At 37.1% G+C, this 16653-nt stretch overlaps 1 protein-coding gene across 3 annotated transcripts in view; it reads right to left on the minus strand.

Moving 5' to 3' along the window:
• Window positions 1-16653, minus strand: part of LOC122569927 (protein split ends-like) — a 174746-nt gene that overhangs the window by 52520 nt on the left and 105573 nt on the right. The window lies entirely within an intron of this gene.

The following is a 16653-nucleotide window of genomic DNA, read 5'->3' on the forward strand; positions in this document are numbered from 1 at the left end:
GGAGATGGCAATGGAAGGAGTGGGGATATCGTAGAGTGGCGGAGATTCGGAAAAGAGTAGGGGACGTTACACGGTCGTTACGCATCGTGGGTGTATGTGCACGTGTTCGCAAACGCGCACGCGTATTTATATCTCTTTCCCTGTATGAATGAGTAGCGTAAATGTGCGAAAGCTCGTACGTACACGCGAATGGCATGAATAACCAGCGCATAAAGTCCCGTTTACACGTCGAAGAAAAGCCGCTCTTTTCTGTTTCGTGTTCGGCAAAAAAGGAACAATGCGTTCGGCACGTGCCTACCCCAAAGATCCGCCAATAAAAGTTCTGCATCTCTTTTTCTCGAAAATCTTTTGAAGTTCAAAAACTCGAAATTCATCGGACGAACGTATCGTCGAATAATTTTAATTTCCACACTCTAAATTTTGAATCTGGTCGAATTTGTATCTTTAGCTGTCCGGCTAGAGCCTTAAATCTGTTTTGCACTTGGACATAGTGTTCCCTTAAGTTTCAAAACGTATTTATATCGGAGCAATAGTCTTCGTTTATTTGAATATTAAAGTACATTCGTAGTCACTTGGAAATTCTCCGAAGATCTCGTTAACATTTTAAAGATCGCGATATTAAATTATACGTTTGTCGGAGATTACAAACGTTAAACTTCCTGGCTTTTCTACGGACTTCTTTGCCAATATAATCTTGAACTGAATCCTTGAACGTTCAGGTATGTTCTTCCTTTGCTAAAAGTTGCACAGAAATGTTTATCTTTCTCTTGCGAAACTTTCGTAACGGATAAACCGTTCATCTCTTCGTTGCAAATCAACCAAAAGCAAATTTGTTAACGAATTATACGAAACAGTAGGAGTAATTTTACATTCATAGCGTAGCTTGTTAACCGTTTGGATAAAATGATCTCGAACGGGTTGCGTGTAGTCGAAGGTTTTTTGCAGTTTCCTAAATAAATTATTCATGCGTCATTCCCCTTTACCTTCGCCCATTAAATTACCGCGAATACTAAATCAAACGGACGTCCATCAGAAAACGACTTAATTGTATCAAGCCACCGCTATAAGCATAAGTAAATACCGCAAAAACCAGAAATCTTTCCTTTAATGATAAAAGAACATCTAGTTAAAAACATCATCAACCTTTTTACCCTGCTTTCTTTTTATTCGCTGCATTTACCTACTTTCAAAGTCTTTAAATATTGATCACTCCTACATTATGAACACAAACCAACGTTTTATTCTATATATATTATTCTATATATGTATATATATACATATACATATATAAAAAGAAAGAAGAGAAAAACAGGAGCGTTCGCGTTTTACGAACGCTTTTATATAACTCAACACGCCCACGCTTTTACTATTTCAATTGCCAACTTCTTCTTACTACATTAAATGAAATAATACACAAGCACGCGCGCGCGCGCGCGCGCGATGTGTTCAGTACTTGGCATCGTACAGGTTAGTTACATTACGTTATTCCCTTATGAGAAAATAAAATCGTGCACTTTATTGCGAAAGTAAATTAAACTCCACCTCTGCGAAATACTTTTTATACTTTTCCCCCAAGTTTTCAACTCCTCTAAAAATCCACGGGAACATTGATCGCGATATAAATTTCAATCGAATATTTTCGTGCTCTTGCCCGCTGCTACCACCGTCCGAAAACTTTTGCTACCAACTGTACGTTTATAACCTAACTCTTGCACGGTCCCACGTTTCACAATTTCAAATAATAACACGAGCAAACTTTTTATACCTAATAACAAGAAAGTAGTATGTATGAAACCAAGGACTGCAAACGAACACGAGAAACCTTGGTAATCGCATTTCGTTTTCTAATCTCCATATACGAATTCATAACACCGAGACGAAGCGAATAATGTTCTTGTAAATTGTACTTCAACGTAGAAAAGGGACAATCGATCTAACGGTTTCAACTTTTCAGAACAATGCCACTTTGGTGGTTCTAATAAATCGAATTAACGCGAGGGGAAGCAAAGTAAATATATTTCCCAGGAAACCAGACATTTTCAAGCGTATCGGGTATTCGTCAACAAAGTTTCGTTTGCGTCCTTTATTAATTCGATTAAACGTAGGATCAATTGACCAAAACTTTGAGCGGGCTTCTCTTTCTACCTCCTTCTGTGTTCTCTCCCTTCTGGTCCTGGTAGTTTCCACGCGCGCGCGCGCGCGCGCCCTCCCTTTTCACTTCGAATCTGTTTTCCCCCACTATTACTATTAACCCTTACCGTGTATTTCCCTTTTACTTTGTTTGCCCCCTTAATCTTTCATTCCGCGTGACGTCTAAGCTGAAATCTCGTAAATACGGGCAAACTTAAGGCGAGTTCAAAAGGTCTTTCATACTTGAATGTTGCTTCGTTTTCGAGAAAAAAATTTTACGAGCGTCCCTATACAAGTTTATTGACGCTCCGAGTACCTCTTTTGAGACACGGATACTATACTTCTGTAAACCTTCCGTTCCTACCTTTTCTTTTTTTCTTTATTTTACCTACGTTCTCTTCCTTTTTAAAGAGAACCACATTTTTTCTCTCTGTCTTTTTTCTCTGCTTTTAACAACGATGACACTTTTTCGATGTTTTCATTCCGTTGCACATTTTATTTTCGTAAAGCTCGACCAAAATCACGGTGAAGTACATAACTATTCCAAGTAGACTGATTGAAAGAAAATCTCTGAAAACGACCACGACCATTCGCGAATTATAATAATAATAATCTCTCCTCTAATTCATACGCGATTCACGGAACGGGCACTGAAATGCGGTTACCGAGCACGAGCGAGAGAGCTTTCAATTTAATTTAAAGAACAGTTACATCTCAAATATTTCAATTTGATCACAGCCAGCATTACAGTCCAATTTCAATTTCATAAATTGCAGTAATAAATGTTCACTGACGTAGTTGTCCACGGTGGCCACAGACTACGAGCAAATATCAGTTAATTACAATTTGCATAATACACTCGAAACTGTTCAATTCTAATTCAGGCTCGCTATGGAATCAGGTGCATTACTCCCATATCTGTTATTATATCGTAATTTTATTAGACCTATATTAAAATCAATACCTTTCGACCGACGAATATTAAATTTTATATATGTACGTACGTATACACTCTCCTTTAGCGTATATTAAACGAATCCAGTCGAAAAACCTTTCCAATCTTCCGATCAATCAGGAAAATTAATTAAATGGCAAAAAAAAAAAAAAGAAAAGAAAGAAGAAAGAAAAGAAAGCACATGAGGTAAAGAAACGAAAATTCGTAAAACCATTCGGGATGAATGGGAAAAAATTGACACGAACGAAAAGTAAGACGTCGCTGCCATTAATCGACCGGTAATCACCCTGTGGAAAATCAAATTTATTACTAGCCGGCACCGACGGCCAAGAACGAAGAAAGAGAGGAAAGGAATACAGAGAGAATGAAGAAGGCAAGAATAAAGAGAGGGAAAGTTCTTTTCGTTGGGCGCACAATAGCAAATCTGATTGCAAGAGGATTAGCAGAACGTCCCTCGTTACGAGGCTGCACATTCCGATTTAATTTGATTCAAGCTGTATAAAGTAACGTCGGACAGGGCCAGAGGGCACTGCGGTTTCTGCCGAATGTGCCTGTTCCATGTTCTATAAGATACAGAAATGCACTCGTCGCTATCTGAATAGAGGGAGACAGCGCAATGGCCCAATGAACAAACGTATTTTAACCACCTCTCAACGCTTTCAATCGATCGATGGAAATGCTGTTTCTCTTTTCCCCCACGCCCGCTCGATTTCAATTGCCCGTTATTATGTTCTTCGTTTCAACTATTCGACAAAATTGTGGGAATTGCACGCTATTCGTTCGTGTAACTGCCACTCCTATATGATTCATGGGATTTTATACGATTTCAACGGAATTACATACAGTGTATCACGAAAGTATTTCAACACTTACCACAGGAAAATTTATGCGCGTATTGTACTGAATATTTCGAAATTTTATTAACACGAGATTATAAAGAGACACGATTATCGTCGTTATATTCGTAAAATTTGAAAGCGATCTAAAAATGTATACACCAGCTACTCGCTGCAAATATATATATGAATTTACTTTAGTCGAAATCTAGTATACAGCATGAATAGTCATTTTGAATATATAAATGTTAGAGACGGTACCATTGAATATTCAGGCTCATTAGTATAATGGGTAATTGACTAACTCGATCCAAGTCAATGTTACTTGAAAGTACATACGAATTATTTTCGTGAGCCATTATGTATGTATGTATTACATATCTGGCCATGTTCCTAAAATGTACACGAGACGATTCATTGCATTTTTCATTCGGACAATTTATTTTCCTTCTTTTCTATGTACATATTTCGTTTCATTTCAAAAATCGCTTTTTTTTTTATTTATTTTCCGAAAAAAAAAAAAAAATCGTAGAAACGCTGATTTCTCGTCAACCGATATTGGAGAATCAGGACCATCGATTCAATTCGTTGCAGTTGCATTCAAACATTTCGCGCAAACATTCTACACTGCCGTAAGAATTGAAAACTATTTTCCAAAACGCTTGTGCAACATATTTTATGATAGCAAATTCTCAGAAATCACTCTCGAAATTACAGCGATACTACTACAATAGTTCGTTATGTTATTTTCATTGACAGTTATTTTTATCTAAGAATTTTCCTTAAGCTTCAAGGCTCGTATCCATCCTTCTTCCTCTCATATATACGTGCGTCGCAAAATAAGAACTACGACTCTGTAATCTAAATAGAACTCACACGGTTATTGCATAAACATGCGCAGCCCGATTTATCAAAGCTGAAACAGGATTGGCGAGCACACGCACGTTCGTGCCCAAGGGTAAAAGGGATGTACTCACTTTTGATGAGAGTAACTTGCGTCCCTTTATACGTCAATCTCTCTCACATAGAATGCAGGAATAATCAAATACGTATCTATTTTTTCCATTAATACAGTCATTGTTGCAACAGTCGTTGTTCGGTGTTTCGTTTAATACGCTTTAACGAAAAAGCTAGAAAAATTAGAGATTAGCAATAAAATAAGTTTAACAGCAGGATTTTAATCATAGTTTCTAATCATATATTTTATTATAGATTTAATAGTAGTGATAATAACGACGATGTCTATCTTTAATTCTTTTTAATTCATTAAGGAACTAGCTCGCTCGTTTCTACGATCCAGACGTATAAAAGTTTCTCCAAGAAACGGGGAAACGTTTCGAGAAATTTATAAACAAAAATTTCCACGTAACAATCTTTTAAACGGCCGTACGAAGTTAGGCTGGATCCTATATTTAAAGTAAAGAGTTTTATATTAAACAGCGGTGGAGCGAGGATGAGCAATGGGACACGCGCTTCGTGCGATATAAAATTTTCAATGCGATAACCGTCACAGTAATTTCGCTGGACACGCGATCACCGAGCACGGATTTTGTAGGCATTCCTCCGTTTTCCGCGTAAACACCAAGATATCTGACCGATTTTAATTTCCATATATATTTCCTCTTCAAATAACTGTCCGATTTAATTAATTGTAAATATAAATGCACAAATGGAAACCGCAGATCAAAAGCATAACAAGTCACACGAGTGTTTTCGTGTTTACGTTTTATGTTTAGTTTACGAGAGCAATTTACAAATATGTATAATTTATAGTTCGTATAGATATAACGTATATTTATTCATAACGCAAGAGCAATTGCTAAAATTCAATATGTTGTCGAGTTCCCAATTCCGAATCAAAATTACTTTTCCTATTGATTTTGGGATTAAACGCGTGTTTCTACCATTCTCTCCGACATTTCAAAAACATAAATAGCAACGGCTATGTATATGCTACGTATTTCGTATTAAAATACCTTTTTTTTTTTTTTTTTTTTTTTTTGGTCAGAAAATGAGATAAAATGGGCTTATGATAATTCTTTCCTAGTACGATCTTCACACGTATCCGATGCATAAAACATAAAACCGATTTATCATAATATGATTCAAGCGTGATCTTCAAATGTATTCGATGCATTATCGATATGATTTTGTTAATATCGCGAGTATCCTAGCGTCTGATATAATTCATTAACATTTACAGTAACGTTTATTAAATGCCGCCATGTCGCAATTTTAATTAAGATAATTAATCCTCTTTCTCGTTCGCTTATGCTCGCGCACCACCGAAAACGAACGTCTGAAAATTTAATTATTAATTCGATGAAGTGTATTTAATTACGCGATTAAAAGGTTTCCCCGCCGAGGTCGGACATCATTAAAAATATAAATATCACAATCTCAATTAAAAGAATAACTGTGCCGGGAAAGGTGAACTTTGTACTAGCAGGAAAAAAAAATTGTTTATTGTTCTGATCCTCTCTCGTTTTTTTCTTTATGAAAAACTGCTTTTATTTCGTTGGTTCCACAGCCACCATCGAATTCAGTATTCTTTTGGCACGTGTGTATTTTCGAAATTATTCCCTGCCTCTCGAAATAGGATGAATCGGGCCGACGATTTAAAAAGCATCACAAACTCCATGTTAAAGTGAAAATAAATCTCCCTAAATTAAATGGCATACAGCAACGATAGTAATTTGCATTAATTGCATTTCCGACTGAAGTTTGTTTTACGCGTTCTATTTTCCACGTTACAACCTTTAGTCCGATTAAATTCCCGACAATCCCAAATCTTTCGATTAATTTCATACACCATGAAAGGGACATGAAAGACAGTAAAAATCAATCTTTTTGTATAAATATTTTCAAATGAAAATTCGTATCCCGTACGAATTAATGATACGGCAGCCTACTTAAATTTATTCCTCTCGAAATTCTCCTTTATTTCGTTAACGTGTGAATTTTAATTCTATCGATCACCGACGATTTCCGAACAAGTTATTCCGCGAATACACAGTCCATACGGTTGCATGGTATTGAATAACTTCCGAAAGACGATATTTCAATTCAAACATCATTCTCGATTCAGCTCGAGGAAGTAATAAAAAGGCAAGGAACACTTTTGCCTTACGGGCGAGCGAGAAAGAAAAAAAAGAATAATATTTTAGTCTCGTATTTTTCGCGAATGTCTCGACACACACGCGCGCACACATAAATACACACCGGCCAAAATTCCGATTCTTCAACGTCTTCAAACATATCCCGGGAAACCTTTCAATATCCAATATCTTAGGGCACGATATATATTAGAAACCATATTTCGATGTATTATGAATCTATCGTTGATTTCACCTCGCGTGGAAACCGAGAACTAAAATCATGACCCCGTTACACGACCAAATATTCATTTGTCGGTAAAGAGGGAAGAATAGAAAGATAGATAGAGAGAAAGAGAGAGAGAGAGAGAGAGAGAGAGAGAGAGAGAAACTACGATAGAAAAATGCCAACAATTTTGTACTACCGTTATAAAAATTTTTGTGGCAAAACCAGCAAGAGAGGAGATATGGGGCTGGAGAACGCGGACAAATCGTTGCATAATGGTCAAAAGAAATCGCGAAGGGATATAGGTTTGTAGATGAAAAGAGAAGCACACGAGCTTTCGAGAACTTGGAAGTCGCGAGTGGTTACTATAGCAACGCGGAAGCCGGTAAAATATTGTCTGGGGACTGCGACGAAGAGATGGGAAAAGCAAAGGTGGAGGAGAAGAAAAGGGAAGGATGAAGCAAAACAGAAAAACAGAATGAAAAGAGCAGGACGGGGGTGGGGTAGAGATGGAGGCGGAGGAGAAGGAGGAAGAAGAGAAGCAGGAGCTGAAGGAGAAATGGAAACAGGAGGGTGAGAAAGAAGAGCGAAAGAGGATACGCGAGAAAAAAGGAGAAGCAAGAAAAAAACAGAGGCAGGCCAGAGAGTTTCATAGAAGAAGGAAGAAGTTAGGTGAAGTATTTATGCGGCTATAGAATACGCCTCGTCTAAATACACGAGTGGCATAACAGAAAATTTTGCGAATTGTAATAAGTTAATTTTAACATACGACTATTTTATTTGTTTCCGTCCCTGTTGATTTTAGCAGCCGTCGATTCATTTTATGTACGTAACGAACGACGACTAAACATCAACGATATCCCAGATGACACGATTGTGTGTAACTTTATTATATTTAGTTGTGACCTCGTTGATGGAAATTGAATGTCTATTCAAACAATATACTAGAACAATATGCTCTAATAATATTTCGCGAATTCATTTCTTGGCCGGAATGCGCACGTTCCACGGCCGACGGACAATAGTTAAACCGTTTCGTTAAACTAAGGTATTTAAGTGGAAACCTCGGGTCACAGGGAAAATAGTGAAATTACTCGTAAGGCAACGTTACACGAGGCACCCTGAAAACGGAAATTAAGCCTTACAACGGCATTAGACTTGGCAAGTTATTTTACGTCGGGCCATTTTGTATGTTTATCACGAGGTACCACCGAAACGACAAGTAAATCTTCGACTTAATGAAGATCGCTGGTTATTTCGTTTTATAAAAATAAATCGATTCCGAGATAATTACGGGTTATGAAATGCAACGTGGCGCTATCTCCGGTTCCACGATGTGGCGTCATAAAAAGAAATTACGCCGTGTTCCGTTTCAACGCATAATGTGGTTTATTAAAAGACAATGTAAAGTAATAAATAATTCATTAATTAATTCTAAATGAATAATTTAATAGACGGTATTTGAAAAATAAAATGTCGCAGAAATTAGCGCATTAATAATCAATGATCGAATTAAGAATTAATTATTAATTCTATATTTCAATTATCTTATTATAGTTTATTAATGTAATTTTAATAATGTACGATGTCAGAGATAAAATTATTTTACTGCCTCGTTTAAAAACGTTCCCTCCAACATCCGGCACGTGGAAAGCTAAATCAATACGCATTATATACACATATAAGCTTCAAAAAATAGTAGAAAAATTTGTGATTCGATAATATTTACATTTATATTTTTTCAGCGTAAAATTAATTTCAGTAATGAGCAATTTAAAAAATGAAAATAGGAAAAAAATAGGGGAGCAAATTTTAACTACGAGAACGCCATCGCGTACGATCCGCATCGTGTAATATTGCCTTTTTTCATACATTTAATATCTGTTTCATTATCTCATAAACCTAAGCGGCCATTTTGCTATACACGAGCTCGCATCTAGAAATTGATGGGGCAAGAATTTTTCGTTCGAACAAACAGCAGGATATTCCAGTCACGTTCGACGACAAATCCTTTTCTTCCTATTTGAAACGATCATGATTTTAAGAGGTACAACTCGTGTGAAATGTGTATTTTCAGTTTCTTCTCTGGTAAAGAAAGTATATGACGGGTAGAGCACATCATATTCTCGCCACTTACCGACCGGTGAAATATTAAACGCGACATGACATCAAAGTGGAATAATTTTCGCTCCTTCTCTTAACGTTTATGCCCATCATAACATCCTTGTACAAACGTAATTATTAATATTTCGAAGTAACTTTTTCGATTAAACGAGAACAAATAAAAGGTATATTACATTATAATATATGTAGTAACTAATTAATTCGATTCTTCGATATTATTAAATTCGATTTACCTGCAACCGATTAACGTTTAAGTAAAATTACACAGGCGAATACGCAGCTACAATAACGATACAATTAATAATCAATTAATTATTGATACGCCAACCAACCAATATGCGCATAGAATATAAACAGCATACAATATAACCATAATCGAATGTAATATGTATAAACAGAGTAGGCACGAATATGCTACGCAAACACGAGTTCCACCATTACTGGCCGTCTATAATGTTTCAAAAATATATGTACTCGGTGTAAAAGTTCGAAATTCTGATGAACGATGAATTTTCGATTCGACCGATAAATCTATATAGTTCGACGAATTTTATGAAACACGCACAGATCTGCGCGCACATAATGCTTAACATCAATTAACCCCATGACAAATGCGAACAGAACTGAAAAGCAGGTTTTACGACTAGTGGCTTTCCGTGTGAATGCATCCTAACACGTGGGTATAGCGAGTGGGGAGAGACAAAACAAGTGAACGAGCTCTAGACGTGGCAACGACCGGATACGCTCGCTCGGCTGTCCTCTGTCTCTTTCTCCCTTTCCTCTCTGTCTCTCTCTCTCTCTCTCTCGCTCCATCGTGTCCACCTATCGTTCTATTTCTTTCGCGCGTATGGTCATCCTTCTCTCGGCTTCCCCTCGATCACTCTGTCTCGCTCGCGCGCGCTCATAGTCCTAAGTATGCAAGAACGAGAGGGGCAACGAGCACGAAAAACCCAAGGCAGTTATTATTTAGGGCCAGTTGTCATACTGACGGAGACAATAAATTGACAAAAATAACCAGTTGGAAGGGAGGGAATTTGTAATGTCTGATCAGGTTGGGCAGATATTTAACCGATCACGTGTGGCTTGATAAAATACCAAAACGAATGTACACGATCACTGGCATTTAATGTCTTCTGCATGGCACAGATATCGAACTCGTGACTTTTAATCTCTCTTATCGAGACTCTATCCTTATTTCTTGCCTTTTTTTACAGATTTTCCTTCTTTTTTCTTTTTTTTTTTTTTTCGATGTACGTCACAGTTCGTAGACACACTTTTTTTTTTTTCGTGATATTACTTACTTCTGAAAAGCTCGTGTTTTATGAACTCCTTTTTATGCGAGGAGCTGTTATAATAATAAGAATAATGGAAGAGGGTGGGTTAAGTAATAACAAAGTTCAGCTTTAGCGAAAATTACGAGGGGATAAATTGTATAGGAGGGTGAATTAGTTTCAGATATACTGAATTTATGGAATAATATACTGTGTTCCAAGGATCGCCATTGAAGTATTATCCCAATGAAAGTTTATTTGCACGACGTTCGATATCGCTGCCCGCTTTATATGCAAAAAGGAATATCTGCCATTATTTAAAAGTACGACCTCTTTCCTATTGTAAATCCCATTGCAACGAGCGGTACGCGAAATTTTTCCCTCTGAAGTGGAGTTAGGTTGTTTCGCTACTCATCGATTTTATGCAAAGTTATTTGCTTGGCCTATTTCTCAAAGAGGAGCAGCTAAAGAGCGCGCATTGAAATAGTGAACCTTTTTCATATGCGACTGAAAAGAAAGCGTAAAATTATTAAATTAAAAGTTCGAATAAAAAGAAAAAAAAGAAAGGAATAAATGGAAAACGGGAAACGTAGTCGAATAAAAACTTTAATTTCCAAAGTATCAAGAAAGTGTACGTAATAACTCTTCTCATCCTCTCCCTCTCTCTCTCTTTCTTTCCCTCTCTCTCTCGCCATTCCTTGCGTCGGTAAAACTAATTAACAAGTTTTTACTTTGATCCGCGGAATCAGCGATCAAATTGTTTCGAAAACGCGAGCAACGATGGCAGCACGATTATTTTCCTCCTCTCTATCAGTTTCTCACTTTTCATGCCGGCTGAGCGCTCTTTAAATTCATCACTCATTCATTCCCATTTTATTCGATGGAACGAATACAGAACTCGGCAGCTGGCGCGACTCCAATTCACTCTTATCTATCAGTCGCAGAATAATATTGGGAGGCATCGCGGACGCGGAATTAATTTCGTTGAAAATAAATGTCACAAGCCGCAACAATGTTCCACTACCGGCATAGAAGATGGTTAAAGTGATTGCCAAAAGTTTCTCTACAACCGATATAGCTATAGCGTTATAATTAGTCTCTACATATATAGCAGCTGACGAAAGTATTCGAACGCTTGTAGAAATTATTTATTAACATATTACGCGTGTTATACGAGACATTTTAAAAAATTTCGTTAGATTAATTTAAAACGAAATCGAAATTGTACGTAGAAGGTATAAGATATTTGATACAGACATTTATAATACACACGTAATATATGCAATTGACATATATAAAAATTTTCTACGATAAATGTCTTAATTGTACAATTTCTTCCACGTTTCCTTTTACGATTCTTACGTTTCGATAGAAATATAGGTAGTGGTGGTGGTGATTTGCGACAATACGTCACAATTTTAAACCCAAGCTAATACAGTCACGCGATAGACCGTACAGATTAGGTAATGCATTCGACACGATTGCATGATTGATTTCTATATACATTACGGTTTAATATAACATGTTTCTAGTTTAATGAAGACCGGCCTTGTTTAGAACTGTTCCAACCAGGCCATATTTGACTGAATAAACAATGACGGCGAGCTACGTAATCAGGCTCAATTAGCGAGCGAAACAATTTTATTTTTGATAAGGGGCAATGGATTTTAATGTACAATTAAAATTCAAGTCCGCGGCCTGGGCGTCTGTAAATTTGTAATAAAGCTGCATAATTGAGGACAGAGAGCTGCATAATGAAGTTGTAGCGTATTTCGGATGCACTACTACATTAAAACCGGAATATTGCGTTGAATACACAAATTTTCCATTAGCTGCTTGGATTTCGGTAAAAATCGTTCGCGAGCACGCGCGTTAAATAATATTTCTGTAATTAATCTCTCGAAATTAAAATCTGTCCGCTCGGATTATATGATTTCTCGACTCGTGTAAACATTGCCCCGAAAGGCAAAAATCATTTTCCGCGGTTTTCATTATCCCGACGGTCGCATTCGCGGATATTTTTAACATATTTAATTAAGGCTTTAATTAAATGGCTAGCGATTCAACCTACTATTTTTCCTGCTATTTTTATGAATTTTAATTAAATCCCCGCGCACAACTCTTACGTCATTTTCACAACCACGCCGATTTCAATTTAAATACAACGCTCGTCTGCCATGTATGTACTTGTCGAACGATAAACATCGACTAAAATAGAATTTAACCGGCGAATAAAAAAGCAAATATACTTGGTTAGTATTTGAAAATTTGAAAAGAGTCAAATCTTGTGGAAAAGTATGTTCATTCCCTCCGGGTGCACGGATTGTATATAGTAACTACACGAGATGAAATTTTTAAACGTGATTGCGAGCGGCGACTCCCCGCACACGGCATTTTGTGTAAATTGGCAACATTCGAGTTTCAGGTACAAATATTTAAATGAAACACGTGTTCAAATTCACGCTGCACATACAAAACAGATGCCCCACGTCGTCGTTGCCCCTCTCGCACTCTTACCAACGACGCTGGCAGAGAATTCATTATATAGGGTATATAGTTATACATACATACATACATCCGATGGACAGACTCGTTCTCTCTTTCTGTTACGAGTTTTCAAGCAATTTAGTGATGCAAAGGCCGAATCAGTTCGTATATTATTCGAATTGAAAAATATCGTAATACCGCGTTGGCTTCGTAAATAAACCCGTTCTGATTCCCAAACGTCTCTGCATTCGCGTGGGACGTGACAAATCGAATTTTTATCGTGACATTTATCAAAGAAATATTTGCGAGAATAATAGAGAAGCAAACAGTAATTATCGAATAACGATACGTCGTAGAAATAATATATTTAATAATAGGAAAAGTAAGTATCGATCGAACGTGTAATTGTCGCTTACGTAAGTTTTTCACCGCGTATCGCATAGCCGTTATAAAATGCAAATATATTCCGTGATTTAATGACATATTTCAATTTAGAATGGTTATTTATAATTAGCATGCCGGTAGATTAAACTTAGCACAAGGATTACTAGTATTAACTGTGTAATTTCTATCTTCGAGTGAGTAATAATAACATTTCAGCCGGAGATTTATTTTACGACCCCGCTCTCTCTCTCTCTCTGTAGAGACCGTAATGCAGATATTGATCTGCCTGGCGTTTAATGTCACTCACAATGTTATTCCGACTAAAACATATAGCGCTGGAATTCCAATATTTAATGTGCACACCTCAAACTATTTTTAAATGGATCAACAGAACCAACGAAATCTCGCTAATAACCCAGCCAATTTAATGAAAAAGGAAAAAAGAAGAAGAAAAAAAACAGGAGAACGTTTGGAAATTATGAGCGCGCCATAAAATCGCTTTCTCCTTGAAATTGAATCGGATCGAATGATCGATGGCGACTATAAATCGACAATGAATGTATTGTCGATAGAATTTTAAAAGTTGGAAAAATGCGACGATGAACGTTTGCATTCCTAGTAGATAGATGATATTTCAGGTTGGTCTTTACAAGAAATCATGAACGTAGATGGTACACCAAATTAGAGCCAGGTAGATGTGGCTTTTAATTAAAGCTTAAGACCGTCCGTTAAGATCGTGTGACTTCCCCGTAAATTTACGAGACGTACGTACGTGTAAATGAACTTTGTTATGATCTATTCGGCACTTGTCGAATGAAAATATACATTTTTTCAAAGAAATGCAGAACAAGCAAAATTATAGATTAAAATTGATTATCCGTGTTTTTATTAAAAATAGAGAAAGATATATTAATAAATTCACTGCGTTCTAATTTTATCCGTGACGATATACAAATATGTCGGAACCATTTTAAATAAAACGTCGAACCGAATGCACTGCATCGATGTACAAGATGAAAAATTGATTTTCCTAGATATACATTTATTATATATATGTGTGTGCGTATGTATGTACGTACGTACATACATATCTTCAACGATGAAAATTACATTGATTCTATCCATGGTCGGTATAAAGGTAAATCAGATACATCAGTTACCGACAGAGCGTTAGATACAAGAGAGAGGTAAATAGAAATGCAAACAATTGCCCCTGGACTCGTATTTTCCAACGATACGACCAGTCTTCGAATATCAGGATCATACGTCACGTGAAAATAAATCACCAACTTTATATTCAGGGAATGCACTGTGCGTAGAAAATGAATACATTATATGTTGCTCGTTTGAAAATACGACGGTTTCTATTGTATTTTATGCCAAGATAAAACTTGATAAAACTCCGATGAGAATGAAAATAGCACACAATGCCTGTTCAAATCAATTAGCATTATTCGAGCGTATCAAATTTATAAAACGAATGGAACATATATTTGCCAGACAAATGAAACATTGATTATCAATTTTCCATGATCTCGCGTTACGTTGCACAAAGTTGTAACGTTGTTACGAACGATTTAAGAAAGTAACCGAAACGATCGACCGTGTAGATTTCTCCTGTAAATCGAAAGTTTTCGGAAGACTGACCGATTAGTTGGCAAATAAATTAGTCGCATAAAAACGCGGGACTTGCTACAGCAAAACCTCGATAATTATGGTTGAAACGGATTTTGAAAAGAACATGCTTACTCATCCGAAAGTCTATTGACTTTGGCTTGTAATATAAATCGGCATATTCCCCGAAAATATAATAAAGCGATCCTTTCTCCAGTAACACAAGGGTGTGTCATGTAAGTTATCGTCGCGATAAATCAACAATCGTCAATCGGGCTTGTACACCATGGTGGCCCGTAATTTATTGAACGCCGCATCTTCGATCCTCGATATTCAAATTACGTCGCTTCCAACGACCTGAAAGTCTTTCAAATAGTTTGCTCATCTTCTTTTTCCATACCTTTCAAACCTTCCATAGGATTATGATAATATTACCAGCATTTTGAACGTCGTTCCCTATTTCCTAAAATATTAAAGATCCACTTTCGACGTAACACTAGATAAGTTAACGGTAGCCGGCAACGTTAATCTGTTAGCCGTATCACGTTTTAATTCGAAATCGTATTCAAGATAATTCGATTTTCAAATAATCAGTTTTAATCGATCTCGATTTCAGGAGATATCTTCCAGCGGAATTTCAATCTTTCCAAATATAAATATGAATTTATGTTCAGCAGAAATGAAACGACGTACGAGTAATATTCTAGCAAATTAAAGAATGGGCGTTCGCTTAAGATGAAAGATAAACAACAGGAGGAAAGCTCATCGGTGAAATCAATTATTGTACAAACAATAAACCAACGAGTCTCTATAATAGTTCATCCTGCCCATAAAACCCATAGTTCTGTACTTGAAGCGAGAGAGTATCAACAGAGATCCCGAAGTAATTTTCTCCAGCGAATTCACCCCACCTTCCGTCACCACCTTAAAGGAGATACCATCGACAACGAAAGATTCCAATATTCCTGCGCACGCAACGCCGTTTACACAGCTTTTTGTGTAACTCGTTCACCGAGTGTGTACGCTGTGTCGTCGTGTCTGCGCGAGTTCTGTTGTTGCGAGTGTATCGCACACGAGCACACACGCCATCCTAGCCGAACGAGAAACCGAGCGCCAGTATATGCACGTTGAAGGGACAAGAACAGAAGGTAACGAAACAGATAGAGAAAGACGGATAAGCCAGAGGATAAATTAAAGAGCGAAAGAAACGGATAGATCGAAGGAAGGACGAAGGCGGACGCACGCTGGCAACAGCGAGTAAGATGGAGACGGACGATAGAACGAGAGAGGACGATGGATTAAAAGGAAGACGACGAGTGTGAGCGAGTGGTGGCCTAACGGAAGAGAACAGAGAGAAAAAAGAGAGGGACAAACGTAGGAAAGGCGGTAAGGGCAAATAGAGAGGGCCTGATAGGAAAATAACAGGTAAAGGGAGATAAAGGAACAGATGGAGCGAATGACGGAACAAGAGAGAAGGCAAGTGACGCCATGGATAGCGAAGAATGGATCAAAAGAATGGAAAAAGACGAGT

Source organism: Bombus pyrosoma, linkage group LG8 (assembly GCF_014825855.1).
Source record: "Bombus pyrosoma isolate SC7728 linkage group LG8, ASM1482585v1, whole genome shotgun sequence".
Classification (NCBI taxonomy): domain Eukaryota; kingdom Metazoa; phylum Arthropoda; class Insecta; order Hymenoptera; family Apidae; genus Bombus; species Bombus pyrosoma.